The sequence below is a fragment of the Spinacia oleracea genome, chromosome 1 (genome assembly GCF_020520425.1).
Source record: "Spinacia oleracea cultivar Varoflay chromosome 1, BTI_SOV_V1, whole genome shotgun sequence".
NCBI classification, from domain to species: Eukaryota; Viridiplantae; Streptophyta; class Magnoliopsida; order Caryophyllales; family Amaranthaceae; genus Spinacia; species Spinacia oleracea.
Window position 1 is genome coordinate 66,625,796 of NC_079487.1, and position 7,811 is coordinate 66,633,606.

General features: G+C 33.4%; 1 long non-coding RNA gene across 2 annotated transcripts; it reads right to left on the reverse strand.

The window, feature by feature from the left end:
- Nucleotides 1–390: 390 nt before the first annotated feature.
- Nucleotides 391–5,606, reverse strand: LOC110793117 (uncharacterized). 2 transcript variants are annotated; one of them, XR_008923274.1, is made up of 4 exons: nucleotides 5,403–5,606; nucleotides 2,505–2,572; nucleotides 681–1,081; nucleotides 391–567 (listed from the first exon to the last, which is right to left on the reverse strand). It is a non-coding gene; the product is annotated as an uncharacterized lncRNA (long non-coding RNA). The 2 variants fall into 2 exon arrangements; XR_008923272.1 differs by having other exon boundaries at nucleotides 563–1,081.
- Nucleotides 5,607–7,811: the final 2,205 nt, after the last annotated feature.

The following is a 7,811-nucleotide window of genomic DNA, read 5'->3' on the forward strand; positions in this document are numbered from 1 at the left end:
CTTAATGAGTCAAAAATATTTTAATGTCCTTCTTAGTCCATGTTCTAAAAAGTTGCACATTTGTTCTACATAATGTAGCATATGTTCTGAACTTTAAAGCATTATAAATAAATATTGCTCTCACTTATTTTTAATTTCTAAAGTTAACTCACTTTTAGGACATACGCTTATGTTTTTTGATCATGAGATTATAACATTTTAGAAAAATAAATATTGTATGATGTCTTTCATGTTATGAAAAGATGTACATCATGTTCTAACTTATGATACGTCATGTTCTAATTTGTGTAGCTATTGTTTTGAAGAAGATTATTTCAGAAAATACGAATAGGAGTAATATGAGGAGTGATGTGTAAGAATTAAAGGAAGATCGGACACAAGATGAAACATAGATGATCCCCAAACCCAAAAGTTGTATGATAACTTTCAATTGTATCTATAATAATCTTAATAAACAAAAGAAACACTCGTAATAAAGTTGTATTTAATACATTCGATTGCGACCGAGCATCAATTGGACGATCTACCAGCAACAAGGGAAGAAAACTTAAGAAGCTTAGGATCAACCTGCAAACAATTCATCTCATTTTCATCCAATATTAACATAACTTGAATATTCTCATGCATAGGGATTAATAACATCAAGATAACCAAATTCCTGAATGAAGAACTCATCCTACCTTCACCATATCCGCTCCAAATTGGCAGTCCTAACTCGAAATCGGGATCTAAACCAAACCAAGTCTGTTCGAACTACTACATTGTATATGTTTATGTTTGGATCTGTCTTTATGTCATCTAATTCCTGCTTGTATTTCCGGAATATTTCAGTCCCTTTTTTTACCTTGTAACTTGCTTAAGAACTCGACATTCTTAAACTCTGATAACATTCTCCCAACTTCTGCCACCAGTTCCGACAGTTCGGGTGCTAATTTAGTTGTTGCCTCATTGTCGTTCCTGCAGCTACCCTCATGATCATACTGAGCTATACCTTGTGAAACCAGGTTTCTGAAATCTGTTGGTGATAGTTGTGGAATCAAGCGAGGCCCCATGTTTATAGCATAGGTTACCACCAAGGGACCTGCATGATTTTAGTTATCACAATGAGCAATGTAATAAACTAATCCTTCTTCTAAGTAGAATATAAAATCCAAAATAGGGAGGTACTAGTTTAGAAATGCGTTACAAGATCAATAGAACCAAGAACAGTTCCCTCATATACGACATCAATAGCACCTAAGGTCAAAAAGAGAAAACTCTAATATTCTAATCTTTTTTACTTATGATCTAATATTGTTCCTTGTGTTCTAAAAAAAGCCATTATGTTCTAAAAAAGTTATGCCATTTTTAACCTCTAATATTTGCAAGGAAGTTTCATCAATTATCAAGTAAATTAAATTCTATATAGAGAACAATATAAGTATCTTGGGCATTGCAATCACAAAAGCTAGCTTGAGGGTGGGAAAGTCTACACGTCTATATAAGACCCCCATCAAACACACGCTTCTCTCCAAGTAAGATTGACGGGGGACTCAAATCTCATATGTTGCTTCCACTATAATCTACCATCGAAGGGCACTCATGAGTAGACCTTGTGTTGGACCTTGTTGGCCTCAACCAAGCATGACTACTGGAGGAGGTGTTGTCTAGCTACTAAACCAACTGATATAGGTCTTCCCATACAACCAAACCCAAAAACTAGCTCAAAGATGGGAGAGTCAATAGCACGCACACACACACACCCACGCGCACACACACGCGCGCGCACACACACAAACACACACACACAATCTCGACATGGAAGTTAGAAGTATACACCTTACAATTGGAATGTAACGAAGGACCACTGCGAAGCTGAGATTTAGGTTTTTCGAACTGGATAGAAATATAGGTAGGACTTATAAATGCAGTCGGGCGTACGCATATTGAGTTGTGTGTTCGCTAGCTCATTTCTACAACACAATCACTAATTCTTGTTATTTCAACACGAAATTCATTCTCTCGTTCCTCCAGGACTTAATATAGAAATTACTTCAGGAGTAACAACTACATTTGAATTAGAACAACTTGCATATCGTTCATTATTCACAACAAAATCTAGAAAAGAATAAGAAAAAACAAATCAGAACATATATAATGTTTCTATAGAACATTGGGTTAAAAATGCAGAACATGTAAAGCAATAATTCAGAACAGCAGAAACAGTGTCACAGGAAAATAGAGACAACTATACAGAACACTAGAAGCAATTATTAAAAAACATGAGTATTACTCAGAAAATTTAAACGATTATGCATAAGATGTAATGCAATAATTCAGAACATCAAAAACAATTTACAACTTGCATATTGTTCATTATTCACAACAAAATCGAGAAATAATAAATAAATAAAACAATTCAGAACATGTATAATGTGTACATAGAACATTGGGTTACAAATGCAGAACATTTAAAGCGATTATTCAGAACGTTAAACATCAGACACATTAATAAGAAAACTCACTCGATTCCGTCAATGATGAGGACGAACTATGATGAACTTCCGATGACATTGCTCACAGAGAAAGAGTACTGATCCGTAAATCAAAAAGCATGAAACACACACATGATTAAATACGAATTTGAACACATAAATTAAGAAAACGAATTGTCATGAACCATTCGATAATAAAAAAATCAAAAACAAAAACAAATCCAAAACAAAAATCAAAAATCAAAATAGAAAACAAATCAGAATATCAAAAACAAAACAAATCAATTATGAATTCAACAATCCAGTAATCAAAAACAACTCGCGAAATTGAAAATAAAAAAGCAGGTCACAAATTCAACAAATCATGAATAAGCAATTCGGTAATCAACAATTAGATAATTGCAATTTGATAATAATGAAATCAAAATCGACAACCAAAACTAGGTCAAAAATTGAAAAATTATCAAGCAAAATACACAAATCAGAATTGCAAAAATGAACGAAAATTGATAAAATACCTTGGAATAAGAAATTTGATGAATGTATTCGAGAATATAATTGAATTCTGAAGCAAATTGTAGATGAATTTGACCTTGATTAAGGTCCAGTAATGGCGGCAAAAGAAAAGAGAGAGGAGAGAAAACAGGGAGATTGAGAAAACATAAGTTAGAGAGAGAAAGAAATAAACGTGAAAAGTGAAGGATATGGGCTGGGTATATCTTGAACAAATTTACAAAAATGCCATTAGTAATCCCTTGATTTTTGGCTATTAGATTAGAAACGATCCAAAGGTCAAGATTTATTCTCACATAGGAGAGTGTTCTCACATAAAGGAGGTGTTCTCACATGAGCCTTCCTCTATATATATATATATATATATATATATATATATATATATATATATATAAAGGAGGCATATTTGCTGAGAAATTAGAGCGCCACCTAGGATTACTAATGGTTTCGGCCAATGAAAAATAAGATTTCTAATTTATTTTTGAATTAAAAAAATCGATTGCCACGTAGATAATTAGGTGCCACGTAGATATATACAACTGCATCTAAATTCAAACACTCTAAAAATTAAAAAATAAATCTAAAATAAAATTCATCCAAAATCAAACACTAATCTAAAATAAAATAAATAAAATTCAATTTAAATCAAACATTAATCCAATATTAGAGCGCCACGTAGAAAATATAATGGTTTTCTCCAATGAAAAATAAGAATTCAAAATTAATTTTGAACTAAAAAAGTCGAGTGCCACATAGATAAATAATTAATTGTCACGTAGAAATTTTTATTAATTTTATATATATATATATATATATATATATATATATATATATATATATATATATATATAAGTTTTATTTAAACCTAACAATTTAATAGAATCCGTGCATCGCACGGGCTAAAATCTACTGTTTACTATATTTAAACATCTTTAAAAACAAAAACAAAAAAAAAATTAGAAATCGACACCAATTAACGATTTTCGTTAGGAAAAACATTAATAACAGCCTGTCTCCTGTAGTCCTATGTGACATGTTCACACTATGAATAAGGAGCATGATGGCCCAGAGATTAACGGCCATTAACTAAATGTGAGTTAAGAGTAACAGAACATGTCCCTTTTAGATCAGTGGTAAAAATGCATTCCATTCTGCAAGGAAATTGTGCGTTCGAACTCTGCTAACCAAAAGATTTTTCCTTTTTATTTAGTGTTACTCCTCGATATTGTTTAGATTTTAGAGTTACTACGCCTATTGTTTAGAGTTATTGCTTGATATTGTTTTTAGTTACTTCGCATATTGTTTAGTGTTACTCCTCAATATTGTTTAGAGTTACTACGCCTATTAAAAAACAAACAAACAACAACAACAACAACAACAAAAACAATAAGAAATAATAATCCCCATCCCCCGTTCCCCCGTTAACAAATAACAACAACAAGAAATTGAAAAATCAAAACAAACTCATGAGTACTTGATAATCTATTCTTTAAATTTCTGTAATTTCATAAAATCATTCTAAATCTCTTTCTTCTTCCTTTAATTTCTGCTCTAGACACTCAATGATATACACTCACTAAGTTTTTTACTCATTGCCAAGCAAATTTAAAACACTTTACAGACTTCTCCAGTTACATTTTACCAAAAGAGTGCTGAGGGGATACACATTTAACTGTCCATCACAATTACTAAATATATCAGCAAGAAATTCAAGAAGTTAGCTCAACTTTCCGGTACATTCTGCCCAAAAGAAGCATAAGAAATTTGTCTTACACAACTGATCAGATTTAACCGACAGTATAACAGTCGAATTCGAGTGCTAGATAATCAATCGTCTAGCAAGAATTGAACTTAAAACTGCAAAGCTAAGTCGTTTTTGTCAATGATCACTAAAATTGATTTCGAAAAGCAGATAAAGGAAAGGTTGCACATTATGTCAATGTAACACTGGATTTTTCACCAACCTCACAAGAATAAATAAGCACATTGATCCAGCCTCCAGTACCTTCATAGTTGGAGATAATTTAATGACATAATGTCATAAATGAAAGATAATTTATTGGGGTTGGATTAGTAACATAATGTCATGATTGAAAGACAATTTAGTGAATCAAATGCGAACAACAGTGAGGGTTTTCGTTTGGTTCGAATTCCACTCATGAACAGAAAGTTAAAGAACAGATTATTAAGCACTCATGAGCTAAATAACTAATAATCCACTGTTAACAAATAACAATAACTCAAGAAGAAGAAATTGAATTATTAAAACATACTCATACAACATTACAACACATGAATTAAAACAATTAAACTAAGCACACAATGAATCATGAGCAAGAAATTAATTTCAGCTTTCATAAGTACTCCTACTCAAGAAACTAAGCACTCGTGATTCGTGAATGGTGAGGGGAGGACCTTTCAGCTTGTCGTAGTGAGCGCGCGGCGCGGTGACGGTGAGGCCGTGGGGGACATGTGGGCCGGCCGGCTGGGATTGTCGCGGTGTCGCCTATCGGTGAGGGCAGAGGGCTGGGCTGCGCTGTGGAAGATGGGGAGGAGAGAAAGAGTTTTCGCGAAATAGGTCGGATTGTGTGAATGACATTTCTCGTCTACATTTGTAAAATTTGATAATATTAAGGATTTTTTTGTCATTTAACACCTTAAATAGATCAGTTTTTGTAAGTTAACACCTTACTTAATTTTTATTGTTTTTAAACAACTTACAAAACAAAAAAAATTTAGAAATCCACACCACTTCACGATTTTGGTTAGAAAAAAACGTTAGTTTTTAACTATGCTAAAGTTCCCAAGGCATGATTTGGTGGTAAACAACTCCTTCTACCATCAAATTATACTTTGGGAGCTATATCATGGTTAAAAACTAATGTTTTTTCTTATGGAAAACGTTAAGGGGTGTCGATTTTAAAAAAAATAGTTTTTTAAGGTGTTTAAATATAATAAAAATTAAGTAAGGTGTTAAATTACAAAAACTAGTTTTTTTAAGGTGTTAAATGACAAAAAATCCTAATATTAATACTTCTTTGGCGGATTTTCTTTTATTAAGCTAACGTATGACATTTTTTTAATTAATCCCAAATTTAAGACCTACTAATTTTTACTGGGCTTAACAAGTCAGAGACAGATTATAGATGGTGAATTGGTGATACTCCCTCCGCAATTAAATAGGAGACACATTTAAACGGGCATGGATATTAAAGAAGAATAGTTGAATGAAATAAAATAATAAAGCAATTAAAGTTGGGGTAAATATTTTTATCAAGTAAAATAAATGGGGGCCATTAAATTTTGGAGGGGTGTGGGTTGGGCGTTTATGAAATTAATTGTTTAATGTGGTGGTTGGTCATAGGGTAAATTAAATATGTTATTTAATTAGATGGTAGGGTTGAAAAGTAACTAAAAATGGTAAATGTGTTTCCTATTTAAATACGGAGTGAGTATATCATACGTGACACTACACCATTGAAATTTTTGTTTTTTTTGGAAAATTTGACAAAGACATTCCCAACTATAAACATTCGTATTTAAAAGATCTCAAGTACGGATTATTACTGGAAGTTCCCAACTAATGGGGTGTTGACTTCGTGAGGTCCTTTTTCAAAAATAACCTGTGGTGTAAGTGAAAGACGATGACATGTCAGATGGTATAAAAAAGTCATAATACCACTGTAAAACAGATCCACCCATTTAATTAAAAGCCTACACATTTAATTATAGCTCACCCAGTTACAATACCTTTAAATTAACACCCAGAACCCCCCCCCCCCCTTCTTCTTCATCCTCTCAAAATTTCGACTGTTGCTGCTCTGTTCATCTTCTTCCCTTCTTAAAAATTTTTAGGGTTGCGCGCCACCCTCCCTCTACGGTTCTACCACTTTTATTATTTCACCCTCACCCCCATCCACTAAGACGATATAAACCACCCTCACGACACCTACCTAGTCACCCTTTTCGCGCGTGGCTAGAAACCGATCCAAATCACCTCCCCCCTAACCCAAACCAACAAATATAGCGGTAGCGAAGATGTCAGACGAAGCTCCAATTCCAGAAATTTAAGTCGCTCAAAATCGATAAATTTTAATTATCTCAAATTCCAGAAAATCGACCCGGCGTTCCAGAAAACTAATGCCTAAAATTCCAAAAGAAATTCACAATTTCAAATTTTCAATATTGGAAGCGTTGAAAACAAATGCTCTGTTGTAAAGAAGGTTGGAAAAAGTGAGATTAAAGGCGGAAGATGAGAAGAAAGGGAAGAACATGAAAAAAAATAAAGAAGGTGAGAGTGATGGTCTTGGTCGGCTCCAGAAAATGATGGATGTCGCCGGCAAATAGAAAAAATGAAATTTGTAAGGTGTCGATGGAAAATTGAAGAAAGGGGAAGCAATTCTTCAGAGTAGGAGGGCCTGCAGTTCATCGAAGGAGCTGAGGGAGGAGGCGGATAAGGCTGAAAGAGAAAAGAAATGTTAGAAGAAAAAAGATAAATTAAAAAAATAAAAATTGACTTACACAACCGATCACCAGTAAGAAGGACCACTCGAAGTCAACACCCCCCTTAGCCGCGACCTTCCAGTAATAATCCATACTTGGGAACTTTTAAAGATGAATTTTCATAGTTGAGACCTCATTTGTCAAAATTTCCAATAAAATATTAATAAACGTAAAGTGAAACCGAGTAAGTTTTAAAACTTTTGGAATGTATGCACCTTGAGTATGAAAAACGGGGGGAGTACTTGACTGGAGGGTCGTTGCTTCCAACGGTAATACAAGACGTTGTATTGTTATTTTTATGTGCAGGGAATTCCATCACAG